This window comes from Equus przewalskii, chromosome X (genome assembly GCF_037783145.1).
Source record: "Equus przewalskii isolate Varuska chromosome X, EquPr2, whole genome shotgun sequence".
NCBI lineage: Eukaryota > Metazoa > Chordata > Mammalia > Perissodactyla > Equidae > Equus > Equus przewalskii.
The window spans coordinates 4915154-4936694 of NC_091863.1; the positions used below are offsets into that span (position 1 = coordinate 4915154).

The 21541-nt window shown below is 39.2% G+C and overlaps 1 protein-coding gene across 14 annotated transcripts in view; it reads right to left on the reverse strand.

The window, feature by feature from the left end:
• PNPLA4 (patatin like phospholipase domain containing 4) overlaps positions 1–21541 on the reverse strand; it is a 134034-nt gene that overhangs the window by 48439 nt on the left and 64054 nt on the right. The window lies entirely within an intron of this gene.

The window sequence follows — 21541 nt, forward strand, 5'->3', positions numbered from 1 at the left end:
TACCAAACATTCAAAGAAGACTTAATACCTATCCTTCTCAAACTCTTCTGAAAAATTGAAGAGGAGGGGAGGCTTCCTAACTCATTCTATGAAGCCAACATTATCCTGATACCAAAACCAGACAAGGTCAACACAAAAAAAGAAAATTACAGGCCAATATCACTGATGAACATTGATGCAAAAATCCTCAACAAAATACTAGCAAATCAAATACAACAATACATTAAAAAGATCATACACCATGATCAAGTGGGTTTCATTCCAGGGATGCAGGGATGGTTCAACATCTGCAAATCTATCAACGTGATACACCACATTAACAAAATGAAGAATGAAAATCACATGATCATCTCAATAGATGCAGAGAAAGCATTTGACAAGATACAGCACCCATTTATGATAAAAACTCTAAATAAAATGGGTATAGAAGGAAAATGCCTCCACATAATAAAGGCCATATATGACAAACCCACAGCAAATATCATTCTCGATGGAGAAAAACTGAAAGCTATCCCTCTAAGAACAGGAACCAGACAAGGACGCCCACTGTCACCACTCTTATTTAACATAGTATTGGAAGTCCTAGCCAGAGCAATCAGGCAAGAAAAAGAAATAAAAGGGATCCACAGTGGAAAAGAAGAAGTGAAACTGCCACCCTTTGCAGATGACATGATTTTATATGTAGAAAACCCTAAAGAATCCACTAAAAAACTTTTAGAAACAATAAATGAATACAGTCAAGTCGTGGGATACAAAATCAACATACAAAAATCGGTTGTGTTTCTATACACTAACAATGAAGTAGCAGAAAGAGAAATTAAGAATACAATCCCATTTACAATTGCAACAAAAAGAATAAAATACCTAGGAATAAACTTGACCAAAGAAGCGAAAGATCTGTACACCGAAAACTATAAAACATTGTTGAAAGGAATCAAAGAAGACACAAAGAAATGGAAAGATATTCCGTGCTCTTGGATTGGAAGAATTAACATAGTTAAAACGTCTATACTTCCTAAAGCAATCTGTAGATTCAATGCAATCCCTATCAAAGTTCCAACAACATTTTTCACAGAAATAGAACAAAGAATCCTAAAATTTATATGGAACATCAAAAGACTCCAAATAGCCAAACGATTCCTGAGAAAAAAGAACAAAGCTGGAGGTACCACACTCCCTGATTTCAAAATATACTACAAAGCCACAGTAATGAAAACAGCATGGAACTGGCACAAAAACAGACACACAGATCAATGGAAGAGAATCGAGAGCCCAGAAATGAACCCAGACACTTATGGACAGCTAATATTCGACAAGGGAGCCAAGAGCATATGATGGAGAAAGGAGAGTCTCTTCAATAAATGGTGTTGGGAAAACTGGACAGCCACATGCAAAAGAATGAAAGTAGACCATTCCCTTACACCATGCACAAAAATCAACTCAAAATGGATTAAAGAGTTGAATGTAAGACCCGAAACCATGAAACTTCTAGAAGAAAACATAGGCAGTATGCTCTTTGACATCAGTCTTAGCAGCATATTTTCAAGTACCATGTCTGACCAGGCCAGGGAAACAAAAGAAAAAATGAACAAACGGGACTACATCAAACTAAAAAGCTTCTGCACAGCAAAGGAAACCATCAACAAAAGGAAAAGACAACCTAACAATTGGGAGAAGATATTTGCAAACCATATATCTGATAAGGGGTTAACATCCAAAATATACACAGAACTCATACATCTCAACAACAAGAAAACCAACGACCCAATTAAAAAATGGGCTAAAGATCTGAACAGAGATTTCTCCAAAGAAGATATATGGATGGCCAACAGGCATATGAAAAGATGCTCAACATCATTAGCTATCAGGGAAATGCAAATCAAAACAACAATGAGGTATCACCTCACTCCGGTCAGAATGGCTATAATTAACAAGACAGGAAACAAGTGTTGGAGAGGATGTGGCGAGAAGGGAACCCTTGTACACTGCTGGTGGGAGTGCAAACTGGTGCAGCCACTATGGAAAGCAGTATGGAGTATCCTCAGAAAATTAAGAATAGATCTACCATATGATCCAGCTATCCCACTGCTGGGTATTTATCCAAAGAACTTGAAAACGCAAAGACATAAAGATACATGCACCCCTATGTTCATTGCAGCATTATACACAATAGCCAAGACTTGGAAGTAACCTAGATGCCCATCAAGGGACGAATGGATAAAGAAGATGTGGTATATTTACACAATGGAATACTACTCAGCCATAAGAAATGATGAAATCCTGCCATTTGTGACAACATGGATGGTCCTTGAAGGTATTATGCTGAGTGAAATAAGTCAGAGGGAGAAAGTCAAATACCATATGATCTCACTCGTAAGTAGAAGATAACAACAACGATGAACAAACACATAGCAATGGAGATTGGATTGGTGGTTACCATAGGGGAAGAGTGGGGGAGGGCAAAAGGGGTGATTAGGCTCACATGTGAGGGGATGGACTATAATTAGTTTTTGGATGGTGAACATGATGTAATCTACACAGAATTCGAAATATATTACAATGTACATCTGAAAGCTATATATTGTTATAATCCAACGGTACTGCAATTAAAAAGTAATAATAAAAAATTTTTTAAAAATTAAAAAAAATAAATCCCCCAACATTATGTGTGCCCGGTGCCGATCCTGTTTTACAACGAGAAGATCTAGAGTCAGAGAGGCTGAGAGACTTACCTAATAAAGGGCAGAGTTGTCTTTATGTCAACTATGTCAAGCGCCATTTATGTCTTTTGACTCCATATTGAGCGCCCTTTCTCCTTTTCTATAACTGTGGAAAGACAGAAGCTATATCCCAAAATGTCTTCTGTAAAATCAGTCCCGCAAGGTGCACTTACATATGTATCCCAGAAGTGAAAGTGCAACCGTGGAAATTAACTTTTCTGTTCTCCAGCTGTCCCATCTACAAAACACTAATAAGAAGAAAAACACCTCTGCTATCGGGTGCTATGAGAATTAAGTAAATGAACACACGTACCCTTTCTAGAAGAGTGCTTGGCAAACACAAGCACACAGCGGATGTCTGCTATTATTGCTGTTGTCGATATTGTATCATTACGGTTGAGATGAAAAGTACACATTTCCTTCGGGGAAGCCACTTGCTCACTTGAGAGGCCTCTCCAATCAGTAATGAAGAGTTCTGTTGGCTCTCATTGAAGCAGGCAAATATTCGAATTGGTGAGCGGGGATGAAAGTCCACTTAACCTGCCTGCCCCTGACCTCATGCTCTCAGGCTCTCCTCCATCAGCAGCAAATACACACATGCTCACACTCTCTCACACACTCTCTCACACACATTCATTCACACACTTATACCCACATTCACACACATTCGCGCACACACACTCACCACCACAGACCAGGAGGGATACGTACTACAGCCAGGGACACCATCCTCTTGGCAACACTGGAAAGGAAGCAGGAGGTCCTCTCAGCTCTGCCAGGACTATTCCTTCAGAGCCACACTTCGGCAGTACAGCATTTGGTGCATCCACTTGGAGGGCATCATGCCGAGAACCACTTTTCCTGTTGGCATCTCATCAACATGGTGTCAGTAATCTCTTAACAGGGAATTGGGTAAAGAGTATTCAGATAAATGACCACTTACAGGTTCTGAGTGAGTGAGTAAATGTTGGTATTAGCTTAGGATGGCCAATAGAAACTGCTGGCAGATTGGCAGGGGCCAGGATGAAGGATGTGGGGGAGTAGGCTGCTGGCCATAGCAGCCACCTCACAATAGCCTCTGACCTCACAGAGAGGGCAGTGTCAACAAGGGTAAAACTGCACCATAGCAACATGGGCTCCTCTAACTCTGCTTTGCTGCCTTCCTACTTGCCTGCTTCTTGAAGGCACCAAGGAATGGATTCATATATTAACTCAATAAATACTTAAAGAATGCCTGTTGGCTGCTAAGCAGTTTTAGTTGCTGGAAAGAGAATAGCGAGGAAGATCCACCAGACTCCTTTTCACCTGGGGCTGACATTTGAATGGATGTGGCACAGATACTACACAAACACAAAAACAATGAGAGAATGATGGTTGAAATTAGGGACAATGAAGGAGGGTAATGAAGAAGGTCAGCTGCTGTGAAGAAAGTGAAAGAGAGCAATGGACTAGGGGGTCATTGTGGGCAGCCATGGCTACTTCAGTTCACAGCTGTGACATTTGAACCGAGAATTGAATGATTAGAAGGAACCAACCATGAAAAAGAAATGTAGGGAGTGTGTATTTCTGGCAGGAGGACCAGGAACGGCCACAGTGCTGAGGTAAAGAGTTTGGGAGGCTCCAGAAAGGTCCAGAGTGTCCACAGCATAATGAACGAGAGGAGAGAATGTTGTAGGAGTTGTGCTCAGAGAGGTAGAGAGACGCTGGTTCGGTTAGCGCAGTGCCATGGGGAGAAGTTGGGTTTCATTCAAATCAGGAATGGAAAGCCACTGGAGGGTTAATAACAGACCCATAAAATGACCCGATTTATAATCTTATAGGATCATTCTGGCTGCTGAGTGGAAGGTGGACTGGAGGTGGGGCCATTGTGAGGGAAGCAGCAGGACCCAAGGGGCCAGGCACAGTCACTCAGACAAGAGTGCAATAGGTGGACCTGGCAAGAAGCCACTGGATTCATAATCCATTGAGGTGATACCGATGAAAACTTGCTCTTGGATGGGATAAAGGATGTGAGTAGATTATTTGGAGAAGTACTCCTCCAAAAGAAGTATACAATAAAATACAAGTAACTGAACACCTTATAAAACCCAGTCCTAAGCTATAGCCAGCATCAGGGCTCACACCTCCAAGTGGAACCATCATCACCCCTCACCCCCCATGAAAGGCCTTAAATCTGAAACATCACTACTGAATAGGATAAAGCATGGGGGCTATTCAAAGAGAAACTTATCCTGGGAATGTTTCATATCATGCTTTGCTAAAATTGCTTCTTTATTTAAATTTTTAAAGATCACACTGTTTAAAAGATGGATGCAATTGAAAATTCAAATCCAGGGGCTGGCTCCATGGTATAGTGATCAAATTTGGTGTGCTCCGCTTTCACGACCTGGGTTCACTGGTCCAGATCCTGGGCGTGGACCTACACCACTCATCAGCCATGCTGTGGCAGCGACCCACATATAAAGTGGAGGAAGATTGGCAACAGATGTTAGCTCAGGGCTAATCTTCCTCAGCAAGGAAAAAAAAAAGAAACTTCATATCCAGAAATTTTTTTGACATGGCAAAACAGGGTGATATTTTTCTTCTTTCTTTTCTTTGCCTGAACGCAATCAGTTTACTCTGCCTTGTCATAGATGAACAGATCATATTGCAACACTGGCTTGCCACTGCCCTTTCTTTCCATATTGCAAAGGTTATCTTTCCTATTCCACTTCCAAAGAATGGCTTACTATTATCACAAATTTTAAATTGTGTCCTTCCCCTCCACTTTTTATTTTCTCAGAGTCATTACATAGCAGTATCATTTCACTTCCTGGAGGGGCTCAAGTCCCAGTTCTTATTTCTCATTCGTGATTCCCAGCTCCACATTTTATATTGTTCTATTTTGTGCATTCAACTACTGTAAAATGATTGCCTATTGCCTAGTTTGGGGGCAGAGATTTGTAGCAATTTTGCCTTTTTTTTTTAATCGGTTCTTCCCAGAAGGCAGTTTGCTGACATTTATAGTTTGGTCTATTGTGGAGAGTAAGATGTGCTTTGCATAAGGATATTACTATCCTTGTTCTGGAAGTCAATGCTGTGTAGGCTCCAGTGGCCATGCCGAAATGGAGCGTGAGGTATCAATCATTTCCATTTTGATTTTTTTCAATGTATCAAAAGAGGACAAGGAAGTACTGCTGTGCTGCTGATGCGACCAGAAAGTTTTTCAGATGATGATGATGAGAATGTCCTGATTATGTTCTGCATTCAGAGAGAGGGGACGTTTTTGGGTAAATATCATTAATCCCCTATCCGTGACAGGGAATATCGGTTGTAGAAGGAAGGGCAGGCTCTGAGGAGGAAGGCAACCCCTCCTGCAGTCACAGGAGTTGTCAAGAATGAGTCACCCAGCCAACTCCTCAGATGGAGCCTCTTAGTAGGGGATATTAAAAACGGAAAGAGACACTCAAAAGCTGTGCTGTCATTTTCCTTCCTCCCTGGCAGACTGCACCCCCAAATACCAGGGAGAGAAGGCTCTGAAAAGCAGCAAGATCGAGGCCTGTTGTTGCGAAGGAAACATTGTTCCTGCTTGGACAGAAATGTCTGGAGACTCTTAAAAAAAAGGCAAAGTGCCTCATGAGAGATTGTTGATGCTTGAGCACAAGTTGTGTGAAATCTTTCCGGAGTCGACAGCGTTTATTGGGGTATTACAGACACACACTTCCTGGGCCTTCAAGAATGTGTTAATTGAGAGACAATCTGATATTATATCCTGTCTTTTCTAGAGAGTATCTTAGAGAGATGCCTATTTGAGTATAGTTTTTGTAATTTTGCAAATGAATTATTGCACATATCATCTACCGTCACTTATAAAAGCCCACACAATAAAACATTCCTTGACTTTTAGTTTGAGGGGTGGCAGGAGGTGGAACAGATTTGTCCTTACAAATAAATGAGTATGCTTTCTCTTACCGGTGAAAGAAAATATTAGACCAATGAATCTCTCTTTAGCTTCTCTCTTAACAAATGTCAACCTAAACTCATGCGCTTTGCAGACTACCCATTTTGAGTTTTTAGGAGCTCCACATTCCTCAGGGTTTTCTGATGGACTGTATCCTGATTTATTCTTTATGTTTTTATTTTGTGCTTTGTCTTCATCAAGAAGTTGCATCACAATCTTATGGTTGTCAGCAGATACAGACATCAAACGAATGAACAGGATTGTCTTTTGCTGAGGCTGTTTATGCCTCATCTCTCTGAGCATCTCAAGTTTCCTGGGGTGTCCAGAAGTCCTTTTCTTGGTCATGTTGAACACATGACTCTGAGACCTAAGGCAGCCTAACTGCCAAACCCATCTTTGGGCATCCCACAATGGACCGTATTTCTTTTCCAGACAATACAGCCAAAGGGGAGACATCTACATAACACAGCATCACATGGATAAATGACACACTTCATCTATGAAGAAAAATGACACATAGTAAAAACATAAACAAGTGCAAAAACTATATTCTGAATCATTTGGGTTGGTGGAGGTTGATAATTAAACGACGAACTCACTTAATGAGTTGCAAAAAACAGTATTGCTGAACAACTCATAGATAACTCAGAAATAGACTGCAGACGACAAACTCGCCAGGTCACAGAACCTGAATTTCTCATCTCCCCAACTTCTAACCAAGCCTCACCATTTTTTCATGCAACAGATCTTTCTCTCAATCATAGACAACTCTCATCCTGATTGTCACCATCTATATTGGGTTAAGATGATGAGAGCTCTTCAAGACTTTTTTTTCAGACTAAATACTGCTTTAAAAATGATCATGCATATCTGTTCAAAACATGTATTTGAAGTCACGCTACATAACCCATCTGATTTGGACACCAATTAATGAAAAGGATCGAAGTACCCAATGTAGAAGAAGTTAAATAAATCATAGCACCTGTAGGAAATGGAGTAAACGCAACTGTCAAGGATCAAGTTTGCAATGCATTTAAGTTCATGGGTAAAGGTTCAAAAATAGAATATTAATTGGCAAATATAGGCTACAACACTATCTATATAGAATTAATTAAATTTTGAAAGATCTGTCTATCTATATATCTATGGCTAGGAGGCCTATGTATACCCCCATTTACACCCCTTTATGTACATCCCCACCACACTGAACAGGGAGAGAGACAGAGAAACAGAGTGAGGAAGAAAGAGAAAGGAGGAGGGGGAGGAAAGGAAAAACATTCAGAATCTTGAGAGATGTTAACAGATGACTCTCTCTGCTAAAGACATTAAAGTTTCCTTTTACTTTCTTCTTTGCCTTTCAGGATTTTGAAAATACAATGAAATATTATCCCAACTTGCTTTTGTGTAAAATTAAAAGTATATGACAATGCTGAAACTCCACATTTTGTGGAAAGCATACAGGATTCAAAACCTGCTGAGGAAAAGGAAGGACTGGCCCAAGTGTGACACAATGAGAGTGTCGGTGTTTTCTGATCGATGTGACACTGGAGACTCTGGGGATCAGACGTGAGATTCTGCCCTTGCTTTTGGTTATAGAGGGCAGGATAATGCGCACATCTAAGAATCAAGATTAGGGACTAAGATGCTTCTTTTCAACAAGTCCACGGGCCCAGCATGGCCAAGGCCTCCCCAGCAAGTTGCCTTTATTTAACCTTGAGGCATGAAAGTGTCACAACATAACCTAGCCAGCCGTGGCTCAATGTAGAGCAGGAAATCTGGTGTCTTCAGAAGGAAGAGAGCATTTCTCCAGAGGTGAGCACTCTGCAGACGGATGACGTGGTGTCTCATTATGTCTTCCCCAGAAATGACTTTTGCTCTGTTGGTCAGGGAGAACAGAAATGTGCACTTTGGACACATATGAGGAAAATAAAAATCGTTAAATCTGTGGCTTGACTGCACGTGCAAAGAGCTCTGCTTTTACACAACTAACGCTAATAAACAGAACTTTCTTATTCCAAAGTAGTGTTTTAGTAGGAAACTTAGATGATCTTGATTACGCTTCAGCAAATGCATAATCACCAGGTAGGCGCTGTTCTGACCTCTCTGGGATGTCTCACAGCTGGCTGAGCTACCATCTGGCATTCATTTGAGATGGTCACCTGGGAAACCTAAATTATCAAAACATCTATGAATCAGGTAATCAGGTACCATCATTTATCAGGTAGCCACTTTGGGTTTGAACCAAAGAAAGATTAACTTGAAAGGTGTAGAGATGCAGTAGTGACACTTTAAAGACCTTGCCCTTGATCTACTTCTATCAGCTCGAGTAAGAGAGACATTTCTTAACTTAGATCTCTCTTTGGACCAACTATCGGTAAAATTAAACTCCTCACACTGCATGATAAAGATTTCTTTTAAAAATTTAAAATAGCTGAGATTCCTTTCTTTGACACACACATAAACAAGAATATAAGATAAAGGGTTGCAAATATTTTAATGTTGTAATTTTGATTGCTATTAAGTTAAATCTGGGGAATTTTTAAAAAATTTTTATTGAGTTTATGATAGTTTACAATCTTGTGAAATTTCAGTTGTGCATTACTGTTTGTCAGTCGTGTTGTAGGTGCACCCCTTCACCCTTTGTGCCCACCCTCATCCCCCCTTTCCCCTGGTAGCCACTAATCTGTTCTCTTTGTCCACATGTTTAAATTCCTCATATGAGTGGAGTCATACAGAGATTGTCCTTCTCTATCGGGCTTATTTCACTTAACATAATTCCCTCTAGGTCCATCCATCCTGTTGTGAATGAGACGATTTTATTCTTTTTTTTATCGCTAAGTAATATTCCATTGTACATATATACCATATCTTCTTTATCCACTCATCAGTTGATGGGCACTTAGGTTGCTTCCCTGTCTTGGCTATTGTGAATAATGCTGCAGTGAACATAGGGGTGCATGGGACTTTTGGGATTGCTCACTTCAAGTTCTTTGGATAGATACCCAGTAGTGGGATGGCTGGGTCATATGGTATTTCTATTTTTAATTTTTTGAGAAATCTCCATACTGTTTTCCATCGTGGCTGCACCAGTTTGCACACCCACCAGCAGTGTATGAGGGCTCCTTTTTCTCCACAATCTCTCCAACGCTTGTTACTTTTTGTTTTGGTTATTTTTGCCATTCTAATGGGTGTAAGGTGATATCTTAGTGTAGTTTTGATTTGCATTTCCCTGATGATCAGCGATGATGAGCATCTTTTCATGTTCTTATTGGCCATCCATATATCTTCTTTTTAGAAATGTCTGTTCATGTCTCCTACCCATTTTTTGATCAGGTTGTTTGTTTTTTTGTTGTTGAGCTTTGTGAGTTCTTTATATATTATGGAGATTAACCCTTTGTTGGATATATGACTTGCTAATATTTTTTCCCAATTAGTGGGTTGTTTTTTTTGTTTCAATCCTGTTTTTCCTTGCCTTGAAGAAGCTGTTTCGTTTGATGAGGTCCCATTTGTTTATTCTTTCTATTGTTTCCCTTGTCTGAGAAGACATAGTGTCTAAAAAGATCCTTTTAATACTGATGTCAAAGAGTGTACTACCTACATTTTCCTCTAGAAGCCTTATGGTGGGGAATTTTTTAAAGTGCATTTTAAATTCTTTAGCTGTGATTCTTAAGTTTTAATCCTTTTTTTCATTAAACCATTTCCATTGTAAACACATTTTCTTATCTCTGATGATAGCACACACTTACACAATTTTTCTCATTTTCTTTGCCATCTCTTGTTCAACTTCTAAATGGCAGACTCTCCCAGGACTCTATCCTCGGCCCCCTGTTTTCCTCCAGCTGTTCTGTCTCCACAGGCAATGTTATTTATTCCCATGGTCATATATAGCATTTATACCATGCTGACCCCCAAATTCTTGTCTGCAGCTCTGACCTCTTCCCTAAAATCCTAAATCCAATTACCTAATTGATATCTACACTTGGATGCCAACAAGGCAACTCAAAATTAACCCATCAAAAATAAAGCCATCGATTCTAGATCCCACCCAAACTCAAACTCTGTTCCCAAGTTTCTCCATCTCAGGAAACAGTATGCGAACCCAGATCTACACACTTGATTCCTCTCTTTTCTCTTCCCACATCCATTAACAGACTATATTAATAAGCCTGTCAACTCTACTTTTAAATTATATTCCAAACCTGTCTGATTTTCTTCATTTCTACTACTGCCACCTTACTCCAGGCTGCCCCAGCATCTTTCATCTTTGCTGTTGCTAGAGCTTCTGCGTGGTCTCTCAGCCACCTTCTTAGTCTTACAAAATCCAGGAACTATTTAACCACCAACTTCACAGTTCTGGTTATAAATTACCACTCTTGCTCAAAACTCCCCAGTGCTTCCCATCACACTTAAAATGGAAGCGAAACTCCTAGCTTAGCCTAAAAGACCTTACATGACTCTCCTTTACTTACCTCTCCAAGCTCATCCCCCATCACTAGCCCTCAAACATGATGTTTCAGCTACACTGGCTGATTCTTCAGTTCCTCAAACACGCTAAGCTAATCCCAGCCTACACTGGGTGCTTCCTTTACATGGCATAATCTTCCTCAGTATGTTCACAAGTGTGAATCCTTCTTAACTTTTAGGTTTCAGTTTATATATCCACTCCAAACAAGCCAGCCCTGACCCAACAATATGACGTAATCTGCCACCCAGTCTCCATAGCATTTCCCTGATTATTTTCTTCATACCACTAATTACTTACTACTTATTTGACTTTGAACAAGTGATATTTTTACACCTGATGTTCTTGGTCCATAAAAAGGGCATAATATTCCAGAAGGTTGTCTTCAAGATTAAAGGAGTTAATACACGTCAAGGACTTAGAGAAATATTCATACAGGCAATAAATGAATTTCTTTTCGCACCCAGCATTCAATAAATATTAGCTGGCTAATATTAACTGTGAAATTATCTAGGATATGAACTAACTTGTTTTAAATAGCAAGTAATAACTAGGTAATAATTCTGCCATACAGTGCTCATAACCAATTTCTGAATCATCACTGCTGCCCCCAAATTCAAGCAGGTCAAATAGCAAAGGCCTTAATTTTATCCTCAAAAGTCCTTAGCTTAGGAATACTACCGAGTGGCACTATAACCATTCTTGCACATGTCTTTTAGTGAACACACATACATACATATGTTGGATATTTACCCAGGAGTAGAAATGGTGGGTCATAGAATAAGCATTTATTCAGCTTTGTTACCACCAAACAGTTTTCCAACTTCTTTTTCCAGATTACACATTTACACTATTTTTTAGGTCCGGTCAAATAGTTTTCAAATGAGCTACACTGAAAAATAATTCTTCTAGAATATAATCCATATGACAAAATGTATTCTTATTAGCTCAAAAGATTATTATAATTAGGAAGAAACATATCAGCATAAAAATGATATAGGAATTACAAATTACCTATCACTCTGCGTTTGTATTGCATCTATCATTATTTGGAATATCTCATTATTTTAATTGCAACCAATTACTCCAGTTGGAATAGTCACAGCAAGCAGTATTATATATTTTAGGAATAAATTAAATATATCATCTAATAGCTCATCCTAACACGCTGCTTTTGCATTCATTAAAGGATCACAGTTTCCATTAATGCTCATAGGAATTTTGAATCCACATAAATATATCATTAGGCTGAAGATGAACATCTTCAAGGTGGATTCACTAGCAGGCTGGAATGTGAACACGGCAGCTAATGTGGATCTTTACTTTTCATTTATCACACGCAGTTATGGTTCTGTTGCAATAGTCATGTCGATTGTGCCATCTGTAAGGTTAAAGATAACTACACATGAAGATGATATTCTGTAATTGTTTTATTGGGTTTTATTGTATGTAAATCCAATATTGTCTTCATTTGGCTTCATTATTGATTCCTTAGGAAAATAATTTCCCAATTTCTTAAAGTAGACCACTACGTTTATTCAATAAGAGAAATGAATATTTTGAATCATAATATCCTGTGTTTAAGACAGAATTTCAAAGATTGTGGCATGAAACTTGAATCTAATAATGTGCCTTTCCACTGGTCTTTCCTCTGTCTGCCGAAACAAAAAGCCTTGGAGTTGACCTTCTATGGTTTGGAGCTAGTGTTATTACAAATTTTGGTACTTTGTCTTATTTCTGATGCTTCTTCCCACTCCACCAGCACAACATATTTAATCTGAGTTGTATGCAGTGTTGTGTGGTTAATTCATTGCCCTGGTTAAAGCGCAAGTTTGCTAATTATTTTTAATTTGGCATTTCAGTTTTGCTGTTTAACCAGATTCTCACTACATAAACTGCCAACTTTTAGTTATATTCATTCTCTTCCTGTGTTTTCCAACTGCTTTTACATTGGTTTCCTCCTTTCTTTGTATCATTTCTTGTGTATTTTTAAATTGTTGTTGTTGCTGCCCCTGAGTGGATTCCAACTTCTAGGGACCCTGTGGACAGCAGAGCGGAACCCTGCCTGGTCTTTCTGGCAGGGTTCCTCGTCTCACCTTCCAGTGCTTGACCAGACAATGCTCTGCTATAACTGCTATTCACAGGGTTTTCATGGCCCATGTTTTCAGAAGTAGTTGGCCAGGTCCTTCTTCCTAGTCTGTCTTAGTCTGGAAACTCTGCTGGAACTTGTCCACCATGGCTGATAGGGCTGGTATTTGAAATACCTGTGACATAGCTTTCAGCATCACAGCAACACAAAGTCACTACAGTATGACAACTGACAGACGGGTGGTGTGGTTCCCTGACAGGGACATGAAGCCAGGCCTCAGCAGTGAGAGTGCTGTATCTTAACCACTAGACCACTACAGCTGGCTATCTTTTAGTTGGGACTCATTAATTTACATAGATTAAGAAATAAGTCCTATAAAAATAAAAAGACATTTAGTACAGCCTCAATATTGGGGAAACTAACTGATTTAGCTTCATTTTCTGGAATTTGTGCTTTTCTTTTCCAATATGGATTTAGAAATGGATAGAAAATAAATCCATTTGGAGCATGCACTAAGCTCAGTATTAGTCTAAACTTCTTCACAGGTTGTTTGTATCCTAATCCATCAAAACCACAAACCCATTGTCTTAGTTCACTCAGGCTGCTATAACAAAATATCATAGACTGAGTGCTTAGAAACAATAGAAATTTCTCACATTTCTAGAAGCTGGGAAGTCCAAGATTACGGTGTCAACAGATTTAGTGCCTAGAGAGATCTCACTTCCTGCTTCACAGTCTTCTCACTGTGTCGTCTCTCTGGGGTCTCTTATAAAAGCACTAACCCCATTCATGAGGGCTCCACCCTTAGGACCTAATCACCTCCCAAAGGCCCCACTTCCTAATACCATCAGATGGAGAGTTAGGATTTCAACATATGAATTTGCAGGGGACACATTCAGTCCATAGCACACATTTTAATAACATAAAGCATTATTATGAAGGAATCAGAAGGCCAGGGCTATATTCATTTCCCCATAACATCGTCATTTCTTAGAGGAATACAAACAATAATATTTTATACGATTTTTATATAAAATAGCTATCTCTAAAATAGGTGTCAGTTCTAGTGTCTAGTCCTTGCATTCTAAGAAGGTCCCATTTTTATATAAGCAAAACTCGAGCACCAGAACATTGTGTAATTTATATTTACATCTTGGCTTTAGAGGGAGGGAGGTACAACAGAAAGAACAAGGGCTTGGGAGCCTGGAAATGTGAGCTCAAAACGAAGCTCTGACGTGACTTGTGACTTTAAGTTGACCGCCTTACCTCTCTAAGCTGCTATTCATTGTCTGTGGGATAGAGATAATACCTTAAAAAAAAAACAGTTATAAAGCACTTAGCAGCAAATTGCCCTTCAAAATGGTTGTAGCAATTTACAACCTTCCAGCGCCATGTGAGAATGCCACTGATTTCTCTCCCATACGGCCCAAACCCAACCAGCTGCTAAGGTCCTACTATTTGATCTGGAATAGAGTCAAGAATGGCTTAGAGTGCCCAGGTGGGAAGGTGAGTGGGTGATGAGAGACCATGCTGGGAGTCTGGCAGCGTCTAGTTCACGGAGAACCCAAGGGTTGTATTCAGTTAAAGTTGGTCTTTATCCTCAGGGGTAAGACCTTTGAACACGTTCTTTCCCTTGTCTGGATGTCTCTGTTTGGTCTTCGCCCACTCCTTCCTATTGCCTCCAGATTGTCACATGTCTAATGCAAATTCCTATTTCAAATCTTAATTAAACATCATCTTCCCCAAGATGGAAACTCTTTATTTTCTCTCTGACACACTTTATCTAGTCCTTTTCGAATTCCTGGTTCATCATAGATGTAACAGTCTCCAAAAAGCTTGACTTGTACCTGTAATTGACTTGTGTGAACTCACATATACTTGAATTCAGACATTCATCACACTACACTGCAATAGCCTTGTAAAAATGTGTCTCTTTCTCCCATACGGCTGGCATCTCGAAAAGGATGGGAACACCTTCTCCCGTGCTCACCATCCTTTTCCCACTCCTCCATCACTCTCTCCACTTAATCCTTCTCCCTTCACTCCCTTCCAAGACCCGCATTCCACCAGCCTTGGACTTTCTCTTGACTAACTCTCTCTCCTATTTGAGGACTCAAGTATCAGTCTTTACAGGAAGAAGACGAATACTGACTGAATTACACAAGAATGTGAGAAATATAAAGGATGCAGGGCTGTTCTTGCCATGCCTCGAACGAGCTGTGTTTATAACTTAATCTATCGTTGTTTCTGCCACTGCTGCTTAGAATTTGCTTCCTTTTCCTTTCATTTCCTTTTTAGTGAGTTTTCTAGTTTCCCCTAAAGACTTATTTAATCACAGATATTGTAGGACTTAATTAATTTCTATTGAGTATGGTCTCAAAATATCTAACACTTAAATGCAGGGTTTACTGTTTTCCATCAATGACTTCCCTGGCAAATATTGAGTTATTTACCCACAGAGCAGGAAATATACACAGTCTCATTAATCTCTACTCTGTCTAATCCAAAGTCTCCCTCTTCCCAGACCTCAATGTGAAACATACTGCGTACTCAGACTCATGTATTATTTAGCGAGTACCATTGATTTATACAACTTTTCCTGGGTCCAATGTCTGCTGATTCATTGGCCTCATATTCAATTTGACTGCAGGAAGACCTACCGTTTGCGAGAATACTATTTCCTAGTGCATGAAACTGTTGTAGTGGGTTTCATGTAGGTTAGCCAAGTAAGAACTCTCCATTGGTATAACAACCTGAGACATATACGTACTGTTTGGGGAATAAATTTTCTAAATATAGTGTAAAAAAAATTACAGTAACTGTTAAAGTGAAAAGGCTTACGCAGAATCAGAAATTATCCCACCAACAATGTGTAGATGAAGAATTTTGAAGAAAATATGGATTATTTCCAGACCTTTCCACAGTGTGATGAACAAAGAAATAAGATGTGTCCAGAACTAGCTCCCGTTTTTTAAATCACTTTTGTATTAGACAAACATCTATTCCTTGCTAAGAAGTCCACAGCAAACTTCTATCATTGCTTTCTTGTGCACGCCTTAAAATATTGACATTGGCTCATCTAACTTCCTAAAGTTATCTAAACATTCGAATCTCAGCTCATTCTCAGTATTTTTTAATGTTTGAAAAAATTTTTAAATAAATAAAATAAAAAGTTTGGAAAAAAACCTAATGTCAAAATCTTAACATTCTTGGCAAAAAAAGGTTAGAGGCAATTGAGAATCCATTCTCTCCTTTTACTGGGGACACTGAGAAAAAGAAAGACAGGTGACCAGGGCAATTGCCCCTGTGAGCATGTCAATGTCAGACCCCTTGGCAAACACTGTAACAGCATATCCTAGTGGGAGAGTCCACATCTTATGATCCACTTTTAGCAGAATGTAACTGGCCTGGCAAGTATCATTTGTGGATTTAGAGACATGGCTCCCTGGCAAATGTTACATGAGCTATGCAACTATCTGTGCAGTATAAAAGATGTTCCTACAAGCATCGCTTAGAGACCTCATATGTTAAACCGGGACCAGAGAAACAAGGAAGGATTTGAGAAGTGCTGATGATCCCAGACATTCCTTTGCCTGTGTTAATAAAGCTGGATACTGCATAAGCTTTCAGAGAGAGTCTTATTTGATAATCTAATGTGTCTTGTCTCTATGTTGATTTTATTTTAGTGGATACTTCTCACCTTTGTCCTTAAAAATAAATACATCGTATTTTAATATTTTATACATAATGTTCAATTAGCTCTGTCATATTTGTAAAGAAGAAAGGCTCAAAATTAATGCACAAAGCATCCAACTTTAGAGGACAAAAGAAGAAACAGAAGAGATATGTTTCTTTAAGGATAATTTTCCATTTCCTCTGAGTTTCTTATTTATCTTCTTTTTGTTTGATTTGGTATATATATCATGTTAAAATTTATGCTATCTGGTCATCATGGACTGTGCAATCCATTTTAAGAGTGACACACTAAAATGCCAGCTGGCAGATTTTCTTTCCCATTAGTGGACTTCACAATAGAATAACTCAGTAGAGACCATGATCTTTTACTGGAGGACCACCCTTTACAGCATCTGAAGTTCTTTTCCCTTGTGCTGGTCAATTGCTAGAGAGAGGAATTCTGGCTGTGAGCAGTTGGTGGACAGATGGGGAAAAGGCTGCGCAATTAATGAAGAATTTAGCCTACTTCACAGTTTTCAAGGTCAAGGAACTCTACCTTGACATAAAGTAATCAATAATCATGTTGGAACTTTGCAACAGGAATTCTTGAGACTAGAAGCCAATGGAACAATGCCTTCAAAAACCCATGGGAAAATTATTCTCCACCTAGAATCCTATACCAAGCAAAATTATCAATCAAGGGTGAGCATAAAATGCAAATATTTGCAGATATTCACAGAAGTCAAAGAAATTCCCAGAGTGATGATGAAGAGAAATCTCAGTATGGGAGCTGCATAGCATGTCTGGAGGCAAGCAGTTCAAGATGACACAGATGTGTCTGAACACGTTTGAGAACACATGTATGCTTCTGTGGGAGAGGTTGACGATAACTCAGTAATAAGTAAATAAAAATTATGCAAGCAAATAAGAGGCAATTACTAACTCCAGGGAAAACCAAAGAGAATGAGAATGTAATCATTATGCATTACGTGGTTTGACTGTGAATAATAGGTATACAGCCTTAATAATATAAACAAAGTATACTGATTTAGCCAAAATTTGTGATCATTATACGAGGGTGGGGAGTAAGAGAAGAAAAGTGTTTGAGTAGAAGTAGCAAGAGACAAATCAATAAATAATAGATGGACAATCTCTAAAACCAACAGATTCAAAAATAGCATATGCCTGCTATTTTAAAAATAGGAAGTAAATATCTGAAGAAACAACCAAAGTAGTTTAAAATGCACACCTGTGGAGTTCCAAGCATGGGGAAAAGCGGTGCAAAGGACTGCTGTTTTTCATTATAGTGCAAGCAAGATGATTTTATTAAAAATATATATAACTTTAATACCTGTTTGAATTAAATATTTTTACAAAATAAAAAGGTTGAGACATTCCTGCTGTCCAGAAACACTCTCAATTTCCAACTCCTGGCTTTTCTGCCACAAGCACTCAAACAATTCCCAGTTTATGAAATGGCTCACAGATGGGTGTAATCACTTTTGGGCACCATCTAATAGTGTTTTTCTCTTACTGATTTTTTCTGTGAAGTAGGCACCAAACTCAGATTTTTTTCCATACTGTTAAAGGAATACATGCATTGTTCCATGTAAATGTAATAGTTTAATTTGCATAATATTTAAAATTTTGTACCTTCTAAATTTTGGTGCCATTGGGCAAAGCTGTGTCCCTTTGTTCTAGCTAAAGTTCTCTATTGGGGAACAAAGTGTGTCAAAATCTGGCCTTACTCTTTCTCAGGTTTCATTTGTTCCAGCCCCTCTCATTGTCTCCATCTTAGTCATGTTGAAACTGCCCCCAAGCTTTTCCATACTCTGCACCTTTTAACATTATATTCCTTACTCACCCCAAGAGAATGAAAAACTTACTCTTTTAAAAGTTTTTAATTCTTCAAGACCTATTAAAACCAAGACTCCCTTCAGATGAGTCTGGTTGATCCAGCCCTCCCTCCCCTGTCCACAATACTGTCATTCCATTCTCTCTCACTTCCTCTGAGGAATTAATACTTTGTTCACATGTTTTCCTTTCTGAACTGAGATCCTCAAAGGTACAGACTGTGTCTTAATCATCTTTATATTCCCAAGGTCAGCCTAGCACTGTAGCAGACACTTAGCAGAAGTGCAGTCAGTGACCATATAGTGAATAAGTCAGTGGATGAATGACCAGCCTACACGTAGTGTAAGGAGAGAGGGGTCATTGTTCCTCTTCTACACGTAAAATTTTCCTCAGGCACTACCATCTGCACAAAATGAGAAAAACAAACCTACAGTGACGCAAACAAACCATTGTTCAAAGACTGTTTTTATAAACACAGAAATTACTTAGCTCCTTTATCAGTTCTCAAAACATCCAATTTTATGCTAAAATACAATGCCATTTTAATGAGGTGGTTGTCATAGTTGAAGTAATTGTGTCTATTGGCAGAATAAAATTGTTTCTATAATGGAAATCAAACAAAATACCACAAGATATGCTTGTGTTCACTCAGACGAACTTCCTGAAATTCTTTTCTTGAGATATCATTGATGTTTCACACTTTATCTGTCTTCGCCACATAATTACACATTATGCAGAAGAAATATCAGCGACAGAAATCGCTTGTGAATGTTACAGTGAAATTGTGTGCAGAGTCTTTAGAGTTGATGGTGAGCTACTGTTGAACTTGTCCTGATTTTTAATGTGTGGAAGGGAATGTTGAGTATTTAGTATTCCCTAGACAAAGCTCACATGTTCACAGGGAGCTTTGTGCTTGTCCACATCTTAGCAATCGACACTGAACTGGCACCTTCTCTCTGCCCTCTCTTTCACTCACCTCCATGTAAATTCACTGACCACAGTGGCTGAGTCTCCACTTATTTTTATCTACTCAGCATCCAATACACTGCTTGTTTATTGCATAGTATACACTTAATAATTTTTTTTTTTACTGAATCAATGTAGGGAAGATAAATGTAATCTCTAAAGAGGGAGAGAACATAAATATACTAACAGTTTACTAGTGATAAATTAGGAGTAGGGAGAACACAAGATTTTTTCTTCTTTTCATGTTTTAGCATTTCTCTATATTTCTAAAGGCTAAAAGAATCCTCTAAGGACCCTGTCTTCCAGTTGTAACCCACAGACCAGCTGCATCATGGACACACCGAGAGCCTCTTAGAAATGCAAATCCTTGGTCCTCTCTCCAGAGCTACTGAATCTGAATTTGCAGTTTAACAAGATCCCCAGGTGTTTCATATGCACATTTAAGTTTGAGAAGCACCATTGTAAAAGATTTTGTCTTAATATCTTGCAAATGGATGTCTTCCCATTTTTTAGAAAATGTACTTGATATTGTCAATAACGCTTTCAGTTTTCTTTTTTTTTTAAAGATTGGCACCTGGGCTAACAACTCTTGCCAATCTTCCTTTTTTTTTTTTTTTAAGGATTGGCACCTGGGCTAACAACTGCTGCCAATCTTTTTTTTTTTTTTTTCTGCTTTATCTCCCCAAACCCTCCCTGTACACAGTTGTATATCTTAGTTGCAGGTCCTTCTAGTTGTGGGATGTGGGATGCCGCCTCAACGTGGCCTGACGAGCAGTGCCATGTCCGTGCCCAGGATCCAAACCCTGGGCCACCGCAGTGGAGTGCACGAACTTAACCACTCGGCCACGGAGCCGGCCCCCTCAGTTTTCTTAATATAAATTAAAAATATTGAGAAATACTTGGTGAAATATACCACTGCCTACTTTACTGGGCCATGGAGAAGGTCACATTTCAGACAACCTAGAAGGTGGTGAAGAAGCAAGCCACATGGCTATATGAGGAAGAGCATTCTGAGGAGAAGCAGGCTTGTCCATGCCTTTGAAAGGTGACTGAAGTGTTCAAGGGTCAGCAAGGTGCTTATGTGGCCCCTTGGAATGAGTGGAATGAGCAAGAGGGGAAGAGTAATAAGTCATGGAAGGGGGTCATGTAAGGCCTTGCAGACTTTTGTAAGGACATAGGTGTTTACTGGCAGGGAAATGATGAACTATTGAAAGGTTAGAGCAGAGGCTGGCAGTACCTGTCCTATGTGTGTCTCTGCCTATTGTGTTAGTAGTAGTCTCTAGGAGGGAAAGTCTGAAATCAGGAATCCAGTTAGAATGTGACTGCTATACCCCAGGAGAGCAATGATGGTGGCCTAGAACGGGTAGTAGAGGATTGGAAGAAGTGGTCAGATTCTGCTTGTACTTGGAAGATGGATACTATAGGACTTCAGGAAACAACGGATGAAAGGCTATGAAGGAAAGAAAGGGCTCAAAGACAATTCCTGAGGCTTCATCTGAGTAGAGACAACATTAAGTTGGAGAGGACTGCAAGGGAGGCAAGCATCTTCTCTTTTTCCTTTTTTTTGGTTATGGCATTGGAGGAGGAGTGATGAGGACTTCAGATTTTGAAATGTTAAAACTGAGATGAGTATTTCCTTCTTTCTTGTGGCTGAATCGGCCATTTGTGACAACATGGATGGCCCTTGAGGGCATTATGCTAAGTGAAATAAGTCAGATAGAGAAAGACAAACACTGTATGATCTCACTTATATGTGGAATCTAAAGAAGCCAAACTCACAGAAACAGAGAATAGAAAGGTGGTTACTAGGGGCTAAGGGGTTGGGCAAATGGGGA